This window comes from Aegilops tauschii, chromosome 5 (genome assembly GCF_002575655.3).
Source record: "Aegilops tauschii subsp. strangulata cultivar AL8/78 chromosome 5, Aet v6.0, whole genome shotgun sequence".
NCBI lineage: Eukaryota > Viridiplantae > Streptophyta > Magnoliopsida > Poales > Poaceae > Aegilops > Aegilops tauschii.
This window is the reverse complement of record NC_053039.3, coordinates 148,856,015-148,880,222: the sequence shown is the minus strand read 5'-3', so window position 1 is coordinate 148,880,222 and position 24,208 is coordinate 148,856,015.

Below are 24,208 nucleotides of genomic sequence, written 5' to 3'. Positions count from 1 at the left end.
CGAGGTGAACATTTCGATATATTACACGCCCGAAACGGAGCAATATGCACGGAGTTATTATGCGATGAAGTGAGCAACAGATTGCAAAAATCTCAGGACTTGGAAGAAATTCGGGGGGAGGGGAAGTCAACCTTCGTCCAGATCAGATCGGGCCGGCTCGAGGCTGCCGGAGCCGTTGCCGGAGACGGGAGAGGAGAGGGAGACGCGGCCGGCGGAGAGAGCTCGGGGAAGGCGCGGAGGAGCTCGGAGGAGGACGGGCGCGGCCGGATCCAGCGGGAACGGCGGCGGCGCGGGGCTCGGGGACGCGGGCGCGGGCGCGCTCGGGCGCGGGGGCTGCGGAGACGGGCTCAGGGGGCCCAACTCGGGCCAGGCGGGCCGGCGGCATACGGGCGGCGGGGACGCCACGTGTCGCGCGCCGGTTGGCTGCGGGCGGCGGCGGCTTTCGTCCGGCGCCGGGCGGACGTGTCCGGCGCGCGGAGGGAGAGGGCTAGGGTTTCGGGACCCGGAATTTCGGAGAGGGGACACATATTTATAGGTAGAGGGATCTAGGAGACTCCAAATGGAGTGCGGTTTTTGCCCACACGATCGTGATCCGACGAAGGAGAGCATGGAGGGGACTTAGAGGGGTTATTGGACTGTTTGGAGGGGGGTTTTGCTGCAACACACAAAAGGACTTTGCGGTTAACCGGTTAACCGTTGGAGCGTCAAACGACCTCCAAATGGAACGAAACTTGACAGGTGGTCTACCGGTGGTGTACCAAGGCCACTTGGCAAACCTCGGTCCATTCCAAGAACGTTTAACACCCGCTCACGAAAAGAAACAAGAGGGGTGCGCCGGTGCATGTGGGAGCGTCGGATTGCAAAACGGACAACGGGGAAAATGCTCGGATGCATGAGACGAACACGTATGCCAATGAGATGCGCATGATGACATGATATGGAATGCATGACATGAACAAAATGCAAAACGAGAGACAAAACCCAACCACGAAGGGAATATCATAACACATAGCCGAAAATGGCAAGAGTTGGAGTTACAAATATGGAAAGTTACATCCGGGGTGTTACAGTTGTACCCACCTAGTGGCCCCACAGACCTCAACCCTGACACTATAAATTCCTATTTTTGGAGAAAAAATAGGGGAGAAAGAATTATCGCGATCCACGAGAAGGAGCCGCCGCCAAGCTCTTTTCTTCCTCGGGAGGGCGGATCTTGTGTCCGTTTTGAGCTCTGGAGAGGGGGGTCTTCGTTTTTCGTCATCACCAACCCTTCACTACAAAAAAAGACACATCCGTGATATTTTGGGCCGAACGAATTTTTTTTCTGTCATACTTATGACACTTCTATGACGATAATTGTGACAAAACCCGGTATCATCATAGATGTGGTGGGGGTCCTACTTCTATGACAAAAAATCATGACATTAAATGGGCTTTTCGTCCTGGGCGGGCCGGATACGCAGTTGCATGACATTCTTTGGGCCATACATGACGGAGCAAACCGTGGTAGAAGCGAGGGCGAGGAAAATATCGGGGGAGTTCCCGGTTACGGTGGGTGGTCGGGGGCCGGGCGATGCGCGTTTCTCTCGTACGTACGCGCGTGTGTGCGAGGCGTTGCGCACTAACTGAACCTGAGCGAGGCGTTGGGCTCTAACTGAACCCGAGCGATTGCACTGCAGGCTACGCGTTACTGAACCTGAGCGATCGATTGATGGCTGTTAACTGAAGCAGATCAAGCGATTCCTTCGGTACTGCTGCTAACTGAAGCCGATCGATGGTGCCTCTGGATGAACAGTGAGGGTTGTTGGGGGGTTTGGATGAACAGTTCTCGGTGGGGGGTTGGATGAACAGGAACCCGTGGTAGTAGAGGCAGTTGCCGCTGGATGAACAGTACCCCGATCGATCGAGCCAGTGGATGAACATGACTCGTGGAGGGTTGGATGAATAGGACCCCATGGAGGGCTGGTTGAACAGTAGCCGGTGGAGGGCTAGATGAACAGTAGCCCGTGGAGGGGTGGTTGAACAGGACCCCCGTGGAGAGGGCTGGTTGAACAATAGCCGGTGGAGGAGCGCGCAGTGGAGGCTGGATGAATAGGAGCCCGTGGATGAACAGTCGCAGGTGGAGGCTGGAGGAGGTCGACGGTGGAGATGAACAGTATCCTGTGGAGTCCCGTTTTGCGGTACGCCACACCCCTCCCGATGAACAGGACCCCCGTTTCGACCGTAGTGCTCCAACACAAGTCTGTGTCCTCCGTTTTGCGGTACGCCACACCCCTCCCGATCAATAGGACCCCATTTCGACCGTAGGAGGTTCGTTTCCTCCGTTTTGCCGTACGCCAGACCACTCCCAATGAACAGGATCCCGTTTCCATCATGGCTGGTCGAACACAAGGCCGTTTCCTCCGTTCTGCGGTACGCCATGCCTCGTTTCCATCGCCTGTTCTGTCCAAGCCAGTTGGCTCCCGATGAACATCATGCGTTCTGTTGCCTCCCGATGAACACGACGCATTCCGTTGCCTCCCCGTGAACACAACGACGGTGCAGTTTCTCCGTTCTGACCCAGCCATGTACACGAGCCCTGGCCGTACGTATGCGCGAGTAGGCGTTCGAGACCCCGCCCGTATGTACGTACGTGGCCGTATTTTCTTTCTTGCACCCTGGCCGTTGTACGTACGTGTACATGGTACGTGCGCGCCTCTACTACCACACGTGCGCGCCTCTACTTAGACACGTGCCCTTCCTTGCACGGCCACAGTTCATCGCTGCAACCTGCAGACAGACCGATCGACCAGTATGTACGTACACGTTCACGACCAGAATGACAACGCTACGTACGCTTCGACCGGGTGGGTCCCGACTGTCAGGCACTTCCTTACGTGCGAAGATGTAGCTGGTGGGTCCCAGCAGTCAGGTGGGCGAATCATTTTTTTCCCGTAATATGGATGCACTTCCTTGCGTGCGAAGATGTAGCTGGTGGGTCCCAGCAGTCAGGGGGGAAACTTTTTTTTCGTGAAATACGGTGGCCCGTCCGGTGGGTCCCTGGTGGAGGAATCATTATTTTCCACGAAATAAGGAGGCACTTCCTTGCTGCGGCCGTGAACCCAGCTGTCAGCCTCTCCACGTACAGTACTCTTCCGATGAAAGTCGTTCCTTGACCACGTTGACCATGCCGCAGCGAGAGCACCAGGGCGGTGGACGACGGTGAGGCCTAGGAAGGGGACGATGCGGAGCCGGGGAAGATGCGGCAGTGGATGCCCACGCGGAGAGGAGTACGAGGGTTCACTGGTTCGGCTGCGGTGTGAGGCTGCCGTCGCCGCAGGGCCTGGCCAGCGGTGGGAGTAGTAGGGGCGGTGAGGCCTCCGTGGCATCACAGCCGGCCACGGGAAGCAGGAGCACGCGGCACGACCGGCGCTGGTTTGGGCGGCTAGAGCAACAAGACCAGAGGTTGAAGAAGCACTACCACCATTGGATGGACATCGTACGGTCACTCGAGCTAGAATCGTTCATATTGACTAAGTTGACAAAGCCCTCTGTCCCCGTCAACTTAGTAGGTGATACGTCTCCAATGTATCTATAATTTCTTATTGTTCCATGCTATTATATATTTTGTTTTGGATGTTTAATGGGCTTATTTATACACTTTTATATTATTTTTGGGACTAACCTATTAACGGGAGGCCCAGCCCAAATTGCTGTTTTTTTGCCTATTTCAGTGTTTCGCAGAAAAAGGATATCTAACGGAGTCCAAACGGAATGAAACCTTCGGGAACGTGATTTTTGGAACAAACGTGATCCAGAGGACTTGGAGTGGACGTCAAGCTACCAACGAGGCGGACATGAGGCGGGGGCGCGCCTACCCCCCAGGAGCGCCCTCCACCCTCGTGGGCCCCTCGTGGCTCCACCGACCTACTTCTTCCTCCTATATATACCTACGTACCCCCAAACCATCAGAAGAGCCCATGAAAACCTAATTCCACCACCACAACCTTCTGTACCCATGAGATCCCATCTTGGGGCCTTTTCCGGCGTCCTGCCAGAGGGGGCATTGATCACGAAGGGCTTCTACCTCAACACCATAGCCTCTCCGATGATGTGTGAGTAGTTTACCTCAGACCTTCGGGTCCATAGTTATTAGGTAGATGGCTTCTTCTCTCTCTTTGGATCTCAATACAAAGTTCTCCTCGATTCTCTTGGAGATCTATTCGATGTAATCTTCTTTTGCGGTGTGTTTGTCGAGAGCGATGAATTGTGGGTTTATAATCAAGATTATCTATGAACAATATTTGAATCTTCTCTGAATTCTTTTATGTATGATTGGTTATCTTTGCAAGTCTCTTCGAATTATCAGTTTGGTTTGGCCTACTAGATTGATCTTTCTTGCAATGGGACAAGTGCTTAGCTTTGGTTTCAATCTTGCGGTGCTCGATCCCAGTGACAGTAGGGGAAACGACATGTATTGTATTGTTGCCATCGAGGATAAAAAGATGGGGTTTATATCATATTGCATGAGTTTATCCCTCTCCATCATGTCATCTTGCTTAAAGAGTTACTGCGTTCTTATGAATTTAATACTCTAGATGCATGCTGGATAGCGGTCGATGTGTGGAGTAATAGTAGTAGATGTAGGCAGGAGTCGGTCTACTTGTCACGGACGTGATGCCTATATACATGATCATACCTAGATATTCTCATAACTATGCTCAATTCTATCAATTGCTCGACAGTAATTCGTTCACCCACTGTGATACTTATGCTCTTGAGAGAAGCCACTAGTGAAACCTATGGCCCCGGGGTCTATTTTCCATCATATTAATCTCCCGTTATTTCCATTACTGTTTACTTGCTTTCTTTACCTTTACTCTTTATCATAAAAATACCAAAAATATTATCTTATCATCTCTATCATATCTCACTCTCGTAAGTGACCGTGAAGGGATTGACAACCCCTTTATCGTGTTGGTTGCGAGGTTCTTATTTGTTTGTGTAGGTGCAAGGGACTTGAGCGTGACCTCCTACTGGATTGATACCTTGGTTCTCAAAAACTGAGGGAAATACTTACGCTACTTTACTGCATCACCCTTTCCTCTTCAAGGGAAAACCAACATAATGCTCAAGAGGTAGCAAGAAGGAATTCTGGCGCCGTTACCGGGGAGGTGTTCGCCAAGTCAAGTCAAGACATACCAAGTACCCATCACAAACTCTTATCCCTCGCATTACATTATTTGCCATTTGCCTCTCATTTTCCTCTCCCCCACTTCACCCTTGCCGTTTTCTTCGCCCTCTATTTTCCGTTCTCCTCTTTTCCGCTCGCCTTTCTTCCGCCATGTCTGAATCTGGGGAGGTTATCGTTAATGAAGGCAATAATAATAACATGGGAAACTTTGATGCCTTCGAGGATCCTCTTGAGGAACCTACTATCTTGCATACTAAAAGGTTCGAGTCGGTAGTGGTAATATTATTGGGAAAGGAGTTATTCAAGATTTCTTTACTTGTGCCGGTACTTTACCCATCATGGGTGGCCCTATTCTTCACAGAACTAGTAGCCTTGCGGATGCAATATCTTTGCTCATAGTTGAACTTGAAAGGCAATTTCTTCATATGCATCCTTGCATACAAAGAATTTTCCTAGAATTTTCTAATATTCAGTACTCTTCTGTTAAGCGTGCCGCTACTATCTTTTTGGCCCATGAGTTCAGATTTATAATGAAAGAGGCTAAAGAAATTTTTGCGCATTATAGGGTAGATGCTGGCCATCCTCCCATAGAAGCTATCCTTTTTAATCAAGAAGACATAATGCGTTTACAATCTTTGGATCATGTTGCCTATAATGAAAACCTTAGAAAAATGGTTCCTACCGATGTTTTAGTTGATAGAGTTTCTGAACTTAATGACGACTTTGCTATTCAGAATAATGGGTTAGGTTTTTCTTTTGAGCAAAGACTTGTGACTTTTTGTCAAAAGAACGCTTGTAATGATGAATTGGTTGTGCAATATAAGGGGCCAAGGGAGGAACCATACCTCCCGAGCTTGATCTTGGGGACTTTTGTCCTATTAAATTTAACCCCTTTGATTACTTTTGCTTGCCACAAAGGAAACTTGCTGCTGAACGTAGAGAATACAAAAGGATTTTTCATGATTTACCTTACCATTATTATGGCAATACCTAGATCTATCCTTGTTTTTATGCCTAGCTAGGGGCGTTAAACGATAGCGCTTGTTGGGTGGCAACCCAATTTTATTTTTAGTTTTTTGCTTTTTGGTTCTGTTTAGGAATAAATCTTTGATCTAGCCTCTGGTTAGATTTGTTTTTGTGTTTTATTTAGTGTTTGTGCCAAGTTAAACCTATAGGATCTTCTTGGATGATAGTTATTTGATCTTGCTGAAAATTGCAGAAACTTTCTGTTCACAAAAACAATTGTTAAAAATTACCGGAACGTGATATAATATTTATTCCAATTGCAGCTGATCAAAAGACAAATTATTTAGGTCGTCCTATTTTGGCAGAATTTTTAGAGTTCCAGAAGTTTGCGTTATTTACAGATTACTACAGACTGTTCTGTTTTTGACAGATTCTGTTTTTCGTGTGTTGTTTGCTTATTTTGATGAATCTATGGCCAGTAAAAGAGCTTATAAACCATAGATAAGTTGGAATACAGTAGGTTTAACACCAATATAAATAAATAATGAGTTCAATACAGTACCTTGAAGTGGTGTTTTGTTTTCTTTCGCTAACGGAGCTCACGAGATTTTCTGTTAAGTTTTGTGTTGTGAAGTTTTCAAGTTTTGGGTAAAGATTTGATGGAGTATGGAACAAGGAGTGGCAAGAGCCTAAACTTGGGAATGCCCAAGGCACCCCAAGGTAAATCCAAGGACACCAAAAATCCAAAGCTTGGGGATGCCCCGGAAGGCATCCCCTCTTTCGTCCTCATCCATCGGTAAATTTACTTGGAGCTATATTTTTATTCACCACATGATATGTGTTTTGCTTGGAGCGTCTTGTATGATTTGAGTCTTTGTTTGTTAGTTTTCCACAATCATCCTTTCTGTACACACCTTTTGAGAGAGACACACATGATTCAGAATTGGTTAGAATACTCTATGTGCTTCACTTATATCTTTTGAGCTATATAGTTTTTGCTCTAAGTGCTTCACTTATATCTTTTAGAGCACGGCGGTGGTTGTATTTTATAGAAATTATTGATCTCTCATGCTTCAATTATATTATTTTGAGTCTTAAACAGCATGGTAATTTGCTTTAATTATGAAATTAATCTCCCATATTGAGTTCATTGAATATCATGAGAAGTTAGATACTGGATAAGTGTTTTGAGATATAAAGGTGGTAATATTAGAGTGTGCTAGTTGAGTAATTGTGAAATTGATAAATACTTGCGTTAAAGTTGGCAAGTCCCGTAGCATGCATGTATGGTAAAAGTTGTGTGACAATTTTGACACATAGGTGTTCTTTTATTGCTTTCCCTATGAGTGGCGGTCGGGGACGAGCGATGGTCTTTTCCTACCAATCTATCCCTCTAGGGGCATGGATAGTAGTTCTTTGCTTCGAGGGCTAATAAACTTTTGCAATAAGTATATGAGTTCTTTATGACTAATGTGAGTCCATGGATTATACGCACTCTCAACCTTCCACAATTTTCTAGCCTCTACGGTACCATGCATTGCCCTTTCTCACCTTGAGAGTTGGTGCAAACTTCGCCGGTGCATCCAAACCCCGTGATTTGATATGCTCTATCATACATAAGCCTCCTTATATCTTTCTCAAAACAGCCGCCATACCTACCTATCATGGCATTTCCATAGCCATTCCGAGATATATTTCCATGCAACTTTCCACCGTTCCGTTTATTATGACACGCTTCATCATTGTCATATTGCTTTGCATGATCATGTAGTTGACATCGTATTTTGTGGCAAAGCCACCATTCATAATTTTTTCATACATGTCACTCTTGATTCATCGCATATCCCGGTACACCGCCGGAGGCATTCACATAGAGTCATGTTTTGTTCTAAGTTTTGAGTTGTAATTGTTCAGTTGTAAATAATAAAAGTCTGATGATCATCATTATTAGAGCATTGTACCATGTGAGGAAAGCATGATGGAGACTATGATTCCCCCACAAGTCGGGATGACATTCCGGACTAATAAAAAAGAAAAAAAAGAGGCCAAAGAAAAAAAGAGAAGACCCAAAGAAAAAAAAGACGAAAAAAGAAAAAATAGGAGAAAAAATGAGAGAAGGGACAATGTTACTATCCTTTTTCCACACTTGTGCTTCAAAGTAGCATCGTGATCTTCCTGATAGAGAGTCTCCTATGTTGTCACTTTCATATACTAGTGGGAATTTTTCATTATAGAACTTGGCTTGTATATTCCAATGATGGGCTTCCTCAAAATGCCCTAGGTCTTCGTGAGCAAGCAAGTTGGATGCACACCCACTTAGTTTCTTTTGTTGAGCTTTCATATTAGCTCTAGTGCATCCATTGCAGGGCAATCCCCACTCCTCTCATTGACATCAATCGATGGGCATCTCCATAGCCTATTGATTAGCCGCGTCAATGTGAGACTTTCTACCTTTTTTGTCTTCTCTCATAACCCCCATCATTATACTTTACTCCACCCATAGTGCTATATCCATGGCTTGCGCTCATGTATTGCGTAAGAGTTGAAAAGGCTGACGCGCGTTAAAAGTATGAACCAATTTCTCGGCTTGTCATCGGGGTTATGCATGATGAGAACGTTTGTGTGACAATATTGAAACATGGCCTAACTATATGATTTTGTAGGGATAAGCTTTCTTTGGCTATGTTATTTTGATAAGACATAATTGCTTGGTTAGCATGTTTGAAGTATTATTGTTTTTATGTCAACATTAAACTTTTATCTTGAATCTTTCGGATCTAAATATTCATGCCACAATAAAAAGATTTACATTGAGAATTCTGCTAGGAAGCATTCCACATCAAAAATTCTGTTTTTATCATTTACCTACTCGAGGACGAGCAGGAATTAAGCTTGGGGATGCTTGATACGTCTCCAACGTATCTATAATTTTTGATTGTTCCATGCTATTATATATTCTGTTTTGGATGCTTAATGGGCTTATTTATACACTTATATTATTATTTTTGGGACTAACCTATTAACCGGAGGCCCAGCCCAAATTGCTGTTTTTTTTGCCTATTTCAGTGTTTTGCAGAAAAAGGATATCAAACGGAGTCCAAACGGAATGAAACCTTCGGGAACGTGATTTTTGGAACAAACGTGATCCAGAGGACTTGGAGTGGACGTCAAGCAACCAACGAGGTGGCCATGAGGCAGGGGGGCGCGCCTACCCCCCAGGCGTGCCCTCCACCCTCATGGGCCCCTCGTGGCTCCACCGACCTACTTCCTCCTATATATACCTACGTACCCCCAAACCATCAGAAGCGCCCACGAAAACCTAATTCCACCGCCACAACCTTCTGTACCCGTGAGATCCCATCTTGGGGCCTTTTCCGGCGTCCTGCCGGAGGGGGCATTAATCATGGAGGGCTTCTACATCAACACCATAGCCTCTCCGATGATGTGTGAGTAGTTTACCTCAGACCTTCGAGTCCATAGTTATTAGCTAGATGGCTTCATCTCTCTCTTTGGATCTCAATACAAAGTTCTCCTCGATTCTCTTGGAGATCTATTTGATGTAATCTTCTTTTGCGGTGTGTTTGTCGAGATCGATGAATTGTGGGTTTATGATCAAGATTATCTATGAACAATATTTGAATCTTCTCTGAATTCTTTTATGTATGATTGGTTTTCTTTGCAAGTCTCTTCGAATTATCAGTTTGGTTTGGCCTACTAGATTGATCTTTCTTGCAATGGGAGAAGTGCTTAGCTTTGGGTTCAATCTTGCGGTGCTCGATCCCAGTGACAGTAGGGGAAACGACACGTATTGTATTGTTGCCATCGAGGATAAAATGATGGGGTTTATATCATATTGCATGAGTTTATCCCTCTCCATCATGTCATCTTGCTTAAAGAGTTACTCCGTTCTTATGAACTTAATACTCTAGATGCATGCTGGATAGCGGTCGATGTGTGGAGTAATAGTAGTAGATGCAGGCAGGAGTCGGTCTACTTGTCACGGACGTGATGCCTATATACATGGTCATACCTAGATATTCTCATAACTATGCTCAATTCTATCAATTGCTCGACAGTAATTCGTTCACCCACCGTGATACTTATGCTCTTGAGAGAAGCCACTAGTGAAACCTATGGCCCCGGGTCTATTTTCCATCATATTAATCTCCCGTTATTTCCATTACTGTTTACTTGCTTTCTTTACTTTTACTCTTTATCATAAAAATACCAAAAATATTATCTTATCATCTCTATCAGATCTCACTCTCGTAAGTGACCGTGAAGGGATTGACAACCCCTTTATCGCGTTGGTTGCGAGGTTCTTATTTGTTTGTGTAGGTGCAAGGGACTTGAGCGTGACCTCCTACTGGATTGATACCTTGGTTCTCAAAAACCGAGGGAAATACTTACGCTACTTTACTGCATCACCCTTTCCTCTTCAAGGGAAAACCAACGTAGTGCTCAATAGGTAGCAGTAGGCCCACAAGTCAGCCTCCCACTATGGTGGGTCCCAGGTAGCAGGGGGTATTCATTTTTTTGTGCGTAATAAGGAGGCACTTCCTTGCGTGCGAAGATATAGCTGGTCGGTCCGACCTGTCAGCAGGGGGAACATTTTTTTTCGTGAAATACAGAGGCCCTTCTGGTGGGTCCCAGCTATCAGGTGGAGGAATCATTATTTTGTGCATAATAAGGAGGCATTTCCTTGCATGCGGCCGTGGACCCAGCTGTCAGCCTCTTCACACACAGTCTACTTTCGATGGATGTCGTTCGTTGACCACGTTGACTCTCCGCGCCGAGCGCATCCAAGGTGGTGGACGACGGCTAGGCCCCGGACAGCAATGAGCCGGAGATGGGAAGACGCGGGAGTAGAGTCGCAGACGGAGAGGTGTACGAGGGTTAACTGGTTCTGGTGCGGTGTGGTTTGGTAGTCGGTGGAGAAGAACAGTTGGTGTGGAGGGGACGAGGGATGGCCTGGCCAACGGTGGGGTAGCGCTTCAAAGTGAAGCGTGCTAAGCAGAGCTGCTAGCAGTAGGAGGCGGGAGCAGGTGGTCCCGGCGGCGCTGGAGGAAGAAGACGAGAGATTGAAGATGGATGCCGGTCGTTGGATGTAAATCCAACGACTAACGATGTCAGAATCATTTGTTGACTAAGTTCACAACGACTTGCGTTTGCTTCGACCTATTGGCCCACATTCCAGCCTCCAAAAATGTGGCACATATTCAACCCATTTTTTTCAGAATTTATAGTCAATTTGATCTCTTTTTTTTAGAATTATAGTCCATTTGCTGGGCTGGGTGAACAAATAATGTAGCGTCCATGCGCCCCATTAATTTTTTTCCTAGAAAATTACAGGCCATTTGCACTTTCTCGAAATACATGATTTTGCTAGGCTGGTTCTAATTATAATGTTGGGTTGGGCGCAACAATGTTATCAAAAAATAAACAGGGGCTGAGCATTTTGTTATAAATATATTTAAATAATAAGTGATTTATTATTACATTGGTCCTTAAATCTTACCAAGCTTTTGTACACAATCACCAGGACTTTCGTTGCCAAAAAATGCCGGACTTTATTGTTAAGAAATTGTTTTTATAAGTTAATAAGATGTGGGATGTTGTTTTCTTACATATGTAAGTATCTGTTAGATATATGATGACAATAACAATAATATATAATGACATATAAAATAATTTAAATATATATAATATAGTTAGAACGGAAACATAAGTTGGACCAGGCGTTCCTATTCTTATATAGAAAAGTAGAACAGACCTCTACGTTTTCTTCGAAAAAATACATAAATTGGGCTGTCGATGTTTTAGGAAAAATAAAACCACGGATGGGAGGTGCATAGGCCGGTCGATACATGATGGCCCTCAAAAAAATACAAACCGGCATGTCGTGGGCTGCGCATGTTAAAAAAGAAATCCTAGACGGGGCAGCCCAAAACCCATCTGATACTTGCTGCCCCAGTGATAATAAATGATACCTGCCAGCTCCCCGGCTTCCTTGTGAATTTATCTCCTATAGTAACTATGTTGAAGCACCTAAAACATGTAACTATGTTGACAAACCCGTGGCAGCACAGCCGGACACGGGAGGCAGGAGCAGGCGGCACGGCCGACACTTGTTTGGGCGGCTGGAGCAAGAAGACGAGAGGTTGAAGAAGCACTACGGCCGTTGGATGGACATCGTACGGTCACTCGAGCTAGAATCGTTCATATTGACTAAGTTGACAAAGCCCTCCGTCCCCGTCATCTTAGTAGGTCCACAAGTTAGCCTCCCACTATGGTAGGTCCCAGCTAGCAGGGGGTATTCATTTTTGTGTGCGTAATAACGAGGCACTTCCTTGCGTGCGAAGATATAGCTGATGGGTCCGACCAGTCAGCGGGGGAACGTTTTTTTCGCGAAATACAGAGGACCTTCCGGTGGATCCCAGCTGTTAGGTGGAGGAATCATTATTTTGCGCGTAATAAGGAGGCATTTCCTTGTGTGCGGCAGTGGACCCAGCTGTCAGCCTCTCCACGTACAGTCCACTTCCGATGCATGTCGTTCGTTGACCACGTTGACCACGCCGTGCCGAGAGCACCAGGGCGGTGGACGACGGCGAGGCCTAGGAAGGGAACGACACAGAGCCAGGGAAAACTCGATAGTTGTTTCCCACACGCATGGGAGTGCGAGGGTTTACTGGTTCATCTGCCGTCGCCGGAGAATAACAACAGGTGTGGGTGAGTAGAGGGATGGCTAGGCTGAGGATGGGAGAACGATGGGGCGGTGAGGCCTGCGTGGCAGCATAGCCGGCCTCGGGAGGAGGGAGCAGGCAGTCCCGCCGGCGCTTGTTTGAGCGGGTGGAGCAGGAAGAGCAGAGATTGAAGAAGCACGACGACCATTGGATGGACATCCAACAATTACTGCTCTCATGTGTTGACTAAGTTGACACGGCGTTGCGTGTGCGTCAACCATATTTTTTAGGAAAGCATACGCGTCAACCTGTAGTAGGTGCACAAGTCAGCCTCAAATCTGTGGAAAATAGCATACAACCCATGTGCCATTATTTCTAATAATTTATAGCCCATTTGCCAATTCTTAAGAATTTTTTGGAGCCCTTCTTCTTTTTGTTAGCATTACACCCCATATTGTGGCCATGGTTAAAAATTATACGAAATTTTGCATATTTCGGTGCGGTCAACTGTTTTTAATCCTGAAATATCGAGTCACATTCAAACTATTTTGAAAAATAATTTATATAAATATAAAATCCAAATAATTGTCCAGGCATAAAAATCAATGGAATTCAAAATCTTGTAATTAAAAAAATGAAACTAATTCCCGGTTTGATGTGTTTTAAAAATGTACAGCCCATTTCAGCCCATTTCTGGGCAAACGGAATGAAACTCTCTCCTCGTCTTGAAATATTTGCAGCCCAGCAGGGCTGATAAAGCAAGTAGGCCTCGTTTGGGTATTTCTTAAAAAAATAGAACTAGGCTAGCCATTTTCAGCAAGAAAAAAACACAACTGGGCTCATGATGTGGTAAACATAAATAAAACCCTGGCTAGACGGGCCACAGCCCCCGCACAGCCCCGTTGTTACCCTGATCCGTCGCTAAAACTAGTATAAATAACAACTGCTTGTTCTTAAAAAAAGTAAATAACAACTCCGCGACCTGCTGGGTCCCTGGTGTCAGCCGCTCGTTGTGTAATTCTCTCGTTTATTGACTACGTTGACAATGGCATGAGCCCTAGATGTCCAACCATTAGGAGGAACCATTTTTTGGGGCTTGTAATAACGAAGCACTTGCTTGCGTACTTCCATGACGCTGGTGGGTCCCTACTATCATCCTCTCCATGTACAGTCATATCCTTGTTCCTCTCGGTTGTTGACGACGTTGACAACACAAGAGGGCGGCGCACCACGCACGGTGAGAGAACCAAGGCCGAGGAGGACGGCGAGGCCTCAGATAGAATGAACAGGAGCCGTGGAAGATGCGCCGGTCCAGTCGTAGGCGGAGGGGAGTACGAGGGTTGACTGGTTCGGGTGCAGGTGCGTGCTGGGGCTGACGTCGCCGGAGAATAACATGACGTGTGGGGGAATAGAGGGAGGGACTGGCCAATGTTGGAGGGTACGGTAGGGCGGCGGAGGCGCAGCCAGCCATGGGAGGCGGGAGCAGGCGGAGCCGACGGGGTGGTTTGGTTTGGGCGGCTGGAGGAAGAAGACCAGAGATAGAATATACACAACAGATGTTGGATGTCAATCCAACGGCTGGTAGGAAGAAACGTTTGTTGACAAGCTAGCAAGTCTACACCACCTTGGATAGGCTATTTCCTCATGGGTCCCAAATGTCAGAATCCAAATCTGTCACGGTCATGCAGCCTTTCCTATGAAAATTTACAGCCCATTTGGTGTGCTAGTTCAACATAAGTTTGTGGGTACTGGTGGGGGCTAATCACTTGGCTTCTGTAATGCACAGTGAGCTCAAGAAGCCGGCAAGAGTGGTGCTATTTCCCTTGGTTGGGATTTGTTACAATATTTCACTCTAAATTAAACGAATGGCAAGCCATTTGCCTTGTTTCAAAGAAAATATGACAGTCACAGCCGAGTTGAAAAGGGCAAGAACATCTAACTCCAGCTTACAAACTGTACAAAAGCACGAGGGTTAATTGTTCATCAGGTTTAGACAAAACCCAGGTTGAAAAGGGCAACAACATCTAACCCCAACACTGTTTTCGGCAGTCACAGTCAAATGGATTGGTCAGGTCCATAGAATGAACATCCTGGGTCATAAAATTTACTGGATTATGACCACAATATGTTGTAAATAGAAGCCCGACATGTTCAGAAGCTCTTTTGCCCACCTGAAACTCCTTTTTTTGCTCTTTGACATACCCATCTGTCAAAACCATGCTGCTGATAAACTTAAGCCTGATGGACAATAGTAACCTCGCATTCAGCAGGAAGAATGTGACAAATCTAGTGTTTGCATGGTTGGCTACATATCGTTCTAGCGTTATTGTCTTCAATCGAATGTCATGAGAAGTGAGAAAATCCCGGTGCTTACGAATCCACCGATTGGTTATAACTTTCTTACCCCGTCCTATTGCCTAAATAGACATGAAGATTGAAAACAGTTAAGGTCTAAAAAAGAGTGTGGAAAGAGCAACATCTGAATGGTTAATTCTAGTACACTATATGTGGGCTTCCAATGTGCGTGAAATTATCACCATTATATACAACTTCTCCAGACATGGAAAGCATTGCAGCAAGCCAATAATCTTGTTCAGATCAAAACTATTCATTTGGATATATAAGATCTTGACAGAATCCAGCACCATGGATAGGATATCCATGGAGAAACTCTTCATTGAGCATAGAACATAATATTAGTACAAAATGTGTACTCCGAGATGATATATAACTTATGCGCAGAAATTTAAAATGTAGCTTATGGTTACAAGTGTAGATGATAATATAAAGTACCTGAAGAACTGTGGAGCCAAACACCATCTTCAAATGAGCACAAAGATCATGTATTACACCCAAGGTCTCCATTTTAGGCGCAGAGAGGAGGGTTATTTGTGACGGTGAATAACTAGAATCAAGGATCAACCTTTGAAGTGAAGGGGCATCTTGGATGATGAGCTACCTTCTGTCAAAATAAATTCCAATTCTTACAAGGTTAGGTGACTTTGTTTGGAGACAACCGATTGTAACTATGAAAACAAGCACCATGCACTCTAGGGCAGGGCAACTGGAGTGGATGATGTTTTGCAATGAGGCCTCCGATATACGAACCCGCACAAGTGAAAGTTTCTTGAGAAATGGGAGTCGAAGGTTTAGTACCAGATTGTCTAGTAGGTCGCACAGCGCAAAGGTGGCGGTGTGGAGAGAGGAGGAAAACTGCGAGATGGACATCGGTGCTGAGGGCACATGTAGATGGCGTTCGATATCTTGTAGGTGATTTCCAGGGGAATAGTAGAACTCAAGCAGCTGTAGTTCTGTGAATTCAGGGGATTTCAGCCAAGCGTCCACCGTGCAGGACATGGTATGCTTGCTCAGGTAGCATGATGGGATGCAGAAGTTTTGAACTGAGCCCTGGTGCGAGGAGATAATCGCTCTGGGGATTTCAAAATCATTGAAGAGAGATAGCTGACGACAGTCTAGATTAAGGGGCACGGCGCGCCATAGAGGGCGCCACCGAATTGAGAGGACTTGGGTGCGGCAGCAATCCTTGGTGGGGAGAAGCGAGATGATCTCCCAAGGACGGCGTCCGGGAGATCGCTGATGCGGTCCACCCGAGATTCTATGGGTTCCTGGAATCCGGTGGGGGCGGCGTCGCTGCTTCTCCCGAGGCTGCCGGGTGCGGGATCTACAACAGGCGTCGCAGCTGCCGGGAGCCTCATCTTCTTGGCGTTGGGGCCAGCCGACTCCATTTTCCTCGAGGGCGTCGCGTCGCGCTCACGGATTTGAGCAGAGTAACGAATGACGAGCCTAGTTGTAGTGCGAGTGAAGAAGAAGGGGAGCTGGGGTTTCTCTGTTGTAGTGAGGAAGAACGGGAGCTGGGGTTTTCTGTAGGAGTGAAGTGAGGAATTTGGGGTACGAGTGGAGCGAGCTGACGTGAGGTGGGTGGGAGTGAGGAGGAAGAAGAGCACCCATATTTTTTTGGGGGGCGGTGTGCTGGGTGTGGGTAGCGCCTCTCATTAAGTAAATATATGGTCTTTTGAATTGATTTTATTATTTACTAGGGTGGATGGGCTGTTTTGTCTTGCGCCCAGAGAAACAATTACTACTAGTACAGTGGAGACACTCTACATCTACCAGAAAAACAATTACTACTAGTACAGTGGATACACTACCGCTTCTGGCTCCTCCTAGGTCATCAAAACGTCTCCCTCTACCGAATGTTGTTTTATGTTTGTTCACCGACATGCAGGCCATGCCACGCGCGGGCTCAAATGCCATCCACCAAATTAGAAGGCAGTATGCAGGCGGAGAGTCACCCTGGTCGTAGCGCGGCAGTAACGAGCCATCGTATCACAAAACCCCACCTCCCCGCAGTCTAAGTTTGACGGACGAAGCAACCATCATTTCACTCTTCGCTGAATCCCCTTCTCCCTCACCATCTTCAATCAAGCCAACACTCACATCTGCCACTGTCTTCTCTCCCAACAAAGGGAAGGTAAGCTGATCCGTGATATTGGTATATTTCTGTTCAGAGAAAAAAAAAAGAACTTTTGCAGAGCAGTAACCGATCCTCACTCTCTTTTTTGTTTCATGGTCATTGCAATTGTGTTTTCCTTTCTGTGTTCTCCTAGTATTCGCCAGTTCCATGATGAACCAAGGAGAACCAGGCAAAGATCTGCCGATATTGGAGCAGACGTGGGAGGCTGATCCCCATGAGACAGAGAGCTCCAAGAAGATGGAGGCAGCCACCGAGCTGACCCCAGATATGCTCACGGCCACTACTGAGATGGTCAATGCCCCGTTTGAGGTTACAGCCCCCGTGGCACTGCAGGAGCAGTTTTCCCCCTTCGAGGATGTGTCCCCCCTGCCCGCTGAGCTGCCCAAGGTGATTTTCTTCTTTGCCGATCTCGGTTGTGGTTTTTCATCTAAGTATGTCGTCATGAATAATGCAAAATTTTATTAGCTTCGATGCCATGCTATACATAGTGGTTTAAATAACTTGTGTTTCTTATACTGGAAAGTAATTCAGAATTTGTTTCTGTTTCAATTAGAGCGTTGATGCAGACAATGGTTGTGTGGTTGTACATGTCACTCGCTATGAGATGGATGACCTGAATATACACACTGGGAAAACAGAGTTCTTAGGCTGTTGGATCCTGGAAGCCATTTGCGCTTATACCGCCGGCGAGTTGTATTCCAGCCTCACTGTTGTTAGGCGTGTTGTCGAGGGTGCACCGAAGCACAAGAAGTTCAAAGCTACTCCTTCGTTTGTGAGGCATACTGTTCTTGTCAAGCTTACGCAGGAAGATGATGTGGCATGCCTCCACAAACAAGTTTATGAGTGGCAAGGCCACAAGGTTATCTTCATGAAGGTTCACATGATTGAGTTGCTGCCGGATGTCCTCGATGATGTTCATGGCAAGGTCCGTCTTGTGTCCAGCCCAAATTAGATCGAGGCATGAAATAGTTGCCCCAGCTAGTGTTTGATACTAGTTTGGGTTGTGTCTACTTATCCGAACCTTGCCTATTATCAAGCCCTCTGGGGCTAGTACTCTGTTTGAATCCGTCTATGGGAACTCCTGCTACTTTTGTGTGCCCGGAATCACGTGAGAACCATCGTAATTGTTGCCGAAATAGATGCGTCCTCACTAGTTTTTTCATGAATATGGCATGGTAAGACATAAGTTGCCATGGTTTATCATGCGAGCAGTGTGTGTTTGATGAAATAGAGTACTCGTTCGAGAAATGTGCGCCGACGTATACATAAGTACTTGTAAACACTGTTGGTGCTACCCCACTTGTAAGCAGTTGTGCAAAACACGGCACATTGGCTCAGCTCGCTTCAACACTAGGCTATTGACCAGCTAACAATCAATAATCTACTGTCTGACATATAAGCAACTACGTATCTTGTTACAGTGGTTCATGCAGTTAACTGAGGCCACAATGCAAATTCCAAACGTTCACACGCTAGTCCAGCGTTCATGTGGTACACTCACATTAAACTCGGCTTCATAAAAAACTTGAAAATCATAAGTTAAGAAATTTTATACATCTCAATGATTCATAGAACATAACAAACATATACTAGTTCACAGCAAAAGACAAAGTTGTGGGAAGGTTTACAAATCAGGAAAAAACAAGCAAGGCTTCTCTGAGCAAAGGGCCTCCCGGCAGGCTTAAATTTCCTGGAGTTCACTCTGGTTTTTTCTTGTTGCCACCATCCAGGGTTAGGTTCTCTCATTATAGAATAACCAATTATAATTGTGTTCTCAGCTGGAATGCTGAACTGAACCATGTAGTGTACTGACCAGCTGAAATTCTTGTGCATTCCACTAAATTTAAGCATCGCTATTTGCAGAAATAAGCAGACCACAATGCCTCTTGTCAGCGCACATGTCCCAAAAACCTCCGTGCAACCGTGCCAGCTAGTCCTCGGTCCATGGATCACCTCGTAGAAAGTGTATTCCGGACTAGGATGCAGTTGTTTTCGCTCGTCCCTGCACTGCAATTAGGAAGTAAAACATACGAATCAGCTTCTTTTAGATTACGTTGGTCATTCTACCTAGTTACTACCAATGTAGTAATACCTGGAAGACTGGTGGTTAGAGGACGGCATCTAGGAATAGCCATCTCATTTTGTGCAGTTGTACTAAAACTGAGGTGTGTACTTTTGATTGCGCAGATAGAAACGATATGGAGACAGACATCCCTGTTTGCGCAAATACGAAGTACGGTTATTTAAACAGCAAAAGATATTTGCAGTGGCGTATGATTAACATCAGCATCTATTGTGTTATAATTGGCACTAGATTGACAGTATGAAAGTGCCCTTAAGTAAGTAGCATCACATCACATCAACACTGCCACTAGATTAACATGCAGAACAATAGCATTAGTATTACTGTCATGAGAGTAGCACATGGTCAGTAAATGTGCAATCAAATTTGTGCAGTTCCACTGGGATGAAGCAATGTTAGCGGTGTGAGATTCAAGTGTCACTTCAAAAACACAATTCATGAGAAATAAAGCAAGACGGAAGCACTTCATAAAATGGTGGTGGCATTGCTTCAATTTATCGACGACACTAGACCATTACTTATAGTGACATTAGGTGGCATTGCTTAATGCTTCATGTGATTTTACATTAACGGTAGCAGGGGCATAAAGTGGTGAGGCAGATGTGGTTGCCGAGAGCGGCAAACACTCAGGCGGCATGTTTGCATTTGTCCCATTTTTTATCTCCTCGGTGACATTTTCCTATGTGAGCACATAAAATCTATACCTACTCATTCTCATTTGCATTGTCCCCCAACACCCCTCATTTTCTTTCCTTTTTCAACCAAGAGACAGGTCCACTTCCCCCCACCCTTCGCCATCCACCATGCTTTCTTCGCCTTTTCAACCAATAGACTGGTTAGGTAGCCAGTATCTACTACTTTCCCCCATTTCCTCTTAGAACCAAGTCCTAGATTCATGCTACAGCTTTCCCAGTTTCTTCCCTGTTTGAACCAACTCTTAGATTCGACTGTATTAACTAGCTTTGCCTCTAATAATAGTAAAAGTCTAGGTGGCTTTGGAACAGCTGACGGAAGTAGAAAAAGATCCACACGCAGCCACGTGGGGAGCTGGGGCAGTAGAGCAAGGCAGGTTTCGAAGGAATATATACGTAAGGGTTGTCGGCATGTGGTGAAGACGGCGTCGGGAGGCCGCATGTTGGCCACAATACCGCAGGGAGGAAGAAGGGGTCGGAGGCCCTCCCGAGCCGGCGCGGCCGCTGATCGGGATGCGCGGGCAGCCGTTGGTCTCCTCCCTCGCCGCCGACGACAGCATGAACGATGCACCTACACCCCTGCCCCGGTCGAGGTGGTCCAGCCGGATTTGTGACCAGCCGTGAGCAGAGAGAGTGTGGCCACCTATGTCTTGCTTAGATCTGGAGAGCATGAGAGATTGAAAGAGAGGAACCCTAGTAAAGGAAGCGCTAAGGCTCCTACTTATATATATAGTGAAGTGATTTTGTTGTACCAGCTTCAAAAAAATGCGCTCCTACGTGTACCCGCGAGTGGGTGTGAGAGAACTAGTGCATGCGTGCACCGCTTCTTTTTGTGAGAGTACAATATACTATGCCAAAGAACGTTCGCCACAAGAGTAATAGTATAAGTGTGTGACGTGTGAGCTAAAATAAAAGGTGTGTGACATCTTTTGTTTTTTAGAAGTTCTGAGGGTAGGGTGTGAAGAGCACATATGTGTGTCACGTCTACCTGCAGATAGACGGTGGGTGCGAGAGGACTCGGGAAATTCATGACTCGTGAGGGTGCGTGTGTGCGTAGAGAGAGGGGGCACATATCAATGCAATGCATGTGTCCGTAAATCATTATCCGACAAACGTTCGCCACAAGCCGTTTCCTGACTAACTCCGTAAGAACCGTTAGATCGGCATCCGACAGTGTCAGTTTTGCCATGTTATTTAACAGAGCAGCCACTCCTCCTACACAAAAATCTTCCACGTGAGTGTTAGCAAGTGCCGTATGCTCCTCCCTCCGTTCCAAAATGCAGTCCATATAGCTTTAGTGAAAATTCGAACCTCGCAAACTTTTACCGAGTTTTCGTGTACCAAAATGCACATATAGAATACCCAGTATATATCATTTCATTCATCTTTGAGAGGTAACTATAAAGATGGAGGAGGAGTCTACAAAGAAAGACCGTCGTATCACCTGTAGCAATTTCAACCATCCTTTGGTGTGGAGGAATATCACAGGAACTCTATATGATATGATTTTTATAGGATTTTTTCCTTTAGAGCCAATTGGTTCATAGGAATAGATTCATATACTCCACATTTCAAAGGAAATAAACATGATATCATTTTCATAGCTTTAGAGCCACTTGGTTCGTATGAATGGCTTCCTATACTCCCATAATTTCAAAGGAAAATAAACATTAGCGGATATTCAATAGAAGTTCCTTTGATGTGAACCAAATGACATCTCTTTTCTAATCCCTCCTCATAGGAAGTGAGATACATGTCATCTCTAGATTCAATAGAGAAGTTCCTATGATGTGAACCAAATGACATCTCTTTTCCAATCCCTACTCATGGGAATTGAGATACATGTCATCTCTTTCCCTACAACTTCCATGTATACGTCTTCTATTCCTAAATAGCTAGTACAACCCACCAGTAGCTTTTTTCCTAGACATGCAACTATGGCACAAGAACATGTCATGCATGCAAGTCATAAATCACATTGTTTTTTATACTCTATGCATGCAAGCACCACATCATCAATTCGTGCATGTTACTCATAAGTTATTTCTTGCATTAAATTTTGCATTGACAATGTATGTGCTGGTCACGTGCACACATATGTAGTTCACATTCACATTTTTGTTAGAAATGACATTCTTTTAACTGCAATTCATTTCTCTCTCTTTGTACTCCCTCCGTCTATGTGTGTAAGTCATCTTCTGAAAACCACATAATCCCAAAACACTTTGGCACGGTACATTAATTCCCTCCTCATTTCTTGTTTCGTGACATATCAACCAATAAGAGATGTGGGCCGTGCATGCTTTCCCAAAACACAAGCACTTATCCTTTGTTCTAGAATCTTCCGTATCATAATTGCCCAAACTTTTTTTTCTAAATGAATTGCCATTATTTGTTTTTTACTTTATGCTTTACAATGCACAATACCATGAATCTTATCCTTTTTATAAAACTAATTGATTTTGAATGAGATTAACTATAAGAACTAAACGAACATCTACATCATGCATATATGACTCAAAGCTTTACATGCTATAGTGTGTATTTATTCATAATTTGGTTTCCAAATCTCATGCGTTCAATGCATGTACCTTACTAGTTTTGAGTAGAGTAGCAAATTTCACGCGGCCGCGGGTATATCAAAATGCAGGGCCCATGCATCATTGCCTTTCGGTCGAGCCTACGTCCACAATTTTTTGTACGTATATCTCCACTGGTCCCCGAACCCAAAATGCTTCCTCGTTCCCGTAAACCAAGCGGCCCACACATATTAAGGCGTCGACTCGAACTAATCCATCTCCCATTTACTACGACGTGGCCCCGCACGCTGTAGTACTCCTACAAACCCTACCGCCGCACGCATCATCGGTTTTCTTCAAGAGGACGAGGGAGAAGCGGATTTGTAGTGCAGGCCCTTTAAAAAAAAGGATTTGTAGTGGAGGCCCCTACCCTAGGGTGCCCTAGGTAGCTGCCGCATGCATCATTGGTTTTCTCTTTTCTTTATGCTCTTGCGCCCTAGAGTGAAATGGTGGTTGCTTCGTCCGTCCAGCTTAATGCGAGAAAGGTGGGGCTTTGTGATTTGACCCATCATCGCTCATTTACTACTACTGCGGCGCTACGACCGGGGTGCCTCCAAGTCCAACCGCTACTCCGAACTGTAATTTGGTGCATCGCACGTGGAACAAGACGGTGGATGAGCCACATGTCGGCCAAAGGGGTCCTGTTAAGTGTGTCACCATTTCATGTGTGGACTGACCCTGCTTGAGTTGCTACGCCAACACGACAGGAGCAGCCTACCACTTGGTTTTGCTCCTCGGTGAATCCCGACTATATTGATCTAAAAAGATACGTACTATACTACCCTCTCCGTCTCGGTTTATAGGGCGCACACGTAGTTCTCGGTCATCCATTTGACTAACTAAATATGAGTTACTATGTCACAAAAAGTATATCATTCGATTCTTAAGCAGATCTAGTTTCTAAACATATATTGTTCATCACATATATAGCCAGTTAAATTCTCAACCTAGAATGACATGCATACCCCGTAAACCGATACGGAGGAAGTAGTAAAAATGAGGTGATTTTCCCGAGCGATGGGTGGGGGAGCATGGCCTGTCATGCGGTCCCACGTGTCATGATGTACCAAGGCGATGCGCGTGTCCCTCTTGAGGCAGAACAATGGCAGAAGCAATACTACGTGGTTTTCTTGAAGGAGATGATGGCGAAGCGAAGTGTGAAATAATGGTTGCTTTGTCCGTCTGGGAAGGTGCCGCATTGTGATTTGACGTCTCATTGCTCATTACTACTACTGGGGCGGTACAACTGGGTGCGTCCCCCCTGCTGTTCTACACTATTAGTTGGTGCATGACACGTCGACCCGGTTGCTATATGTCCCACATGTCGGCGAGAGGAAGTACAAAATTCATGAAAGCGAGCGTCGACGGAGGAGTACAAGACACAACTTGGTTTTTGCTGCTTCGCGCGATCCATTGTTACAAACCCGGACTAAAAAAGGCGAGGGCGGGTCTTTTCCCGTGCGGCAGCAGGGGAGTTTGGCATAGTCTGTTCGAGGCAACGAGGCAGGAAGGGAAACAAGCAAATAAAGGTTGAGTG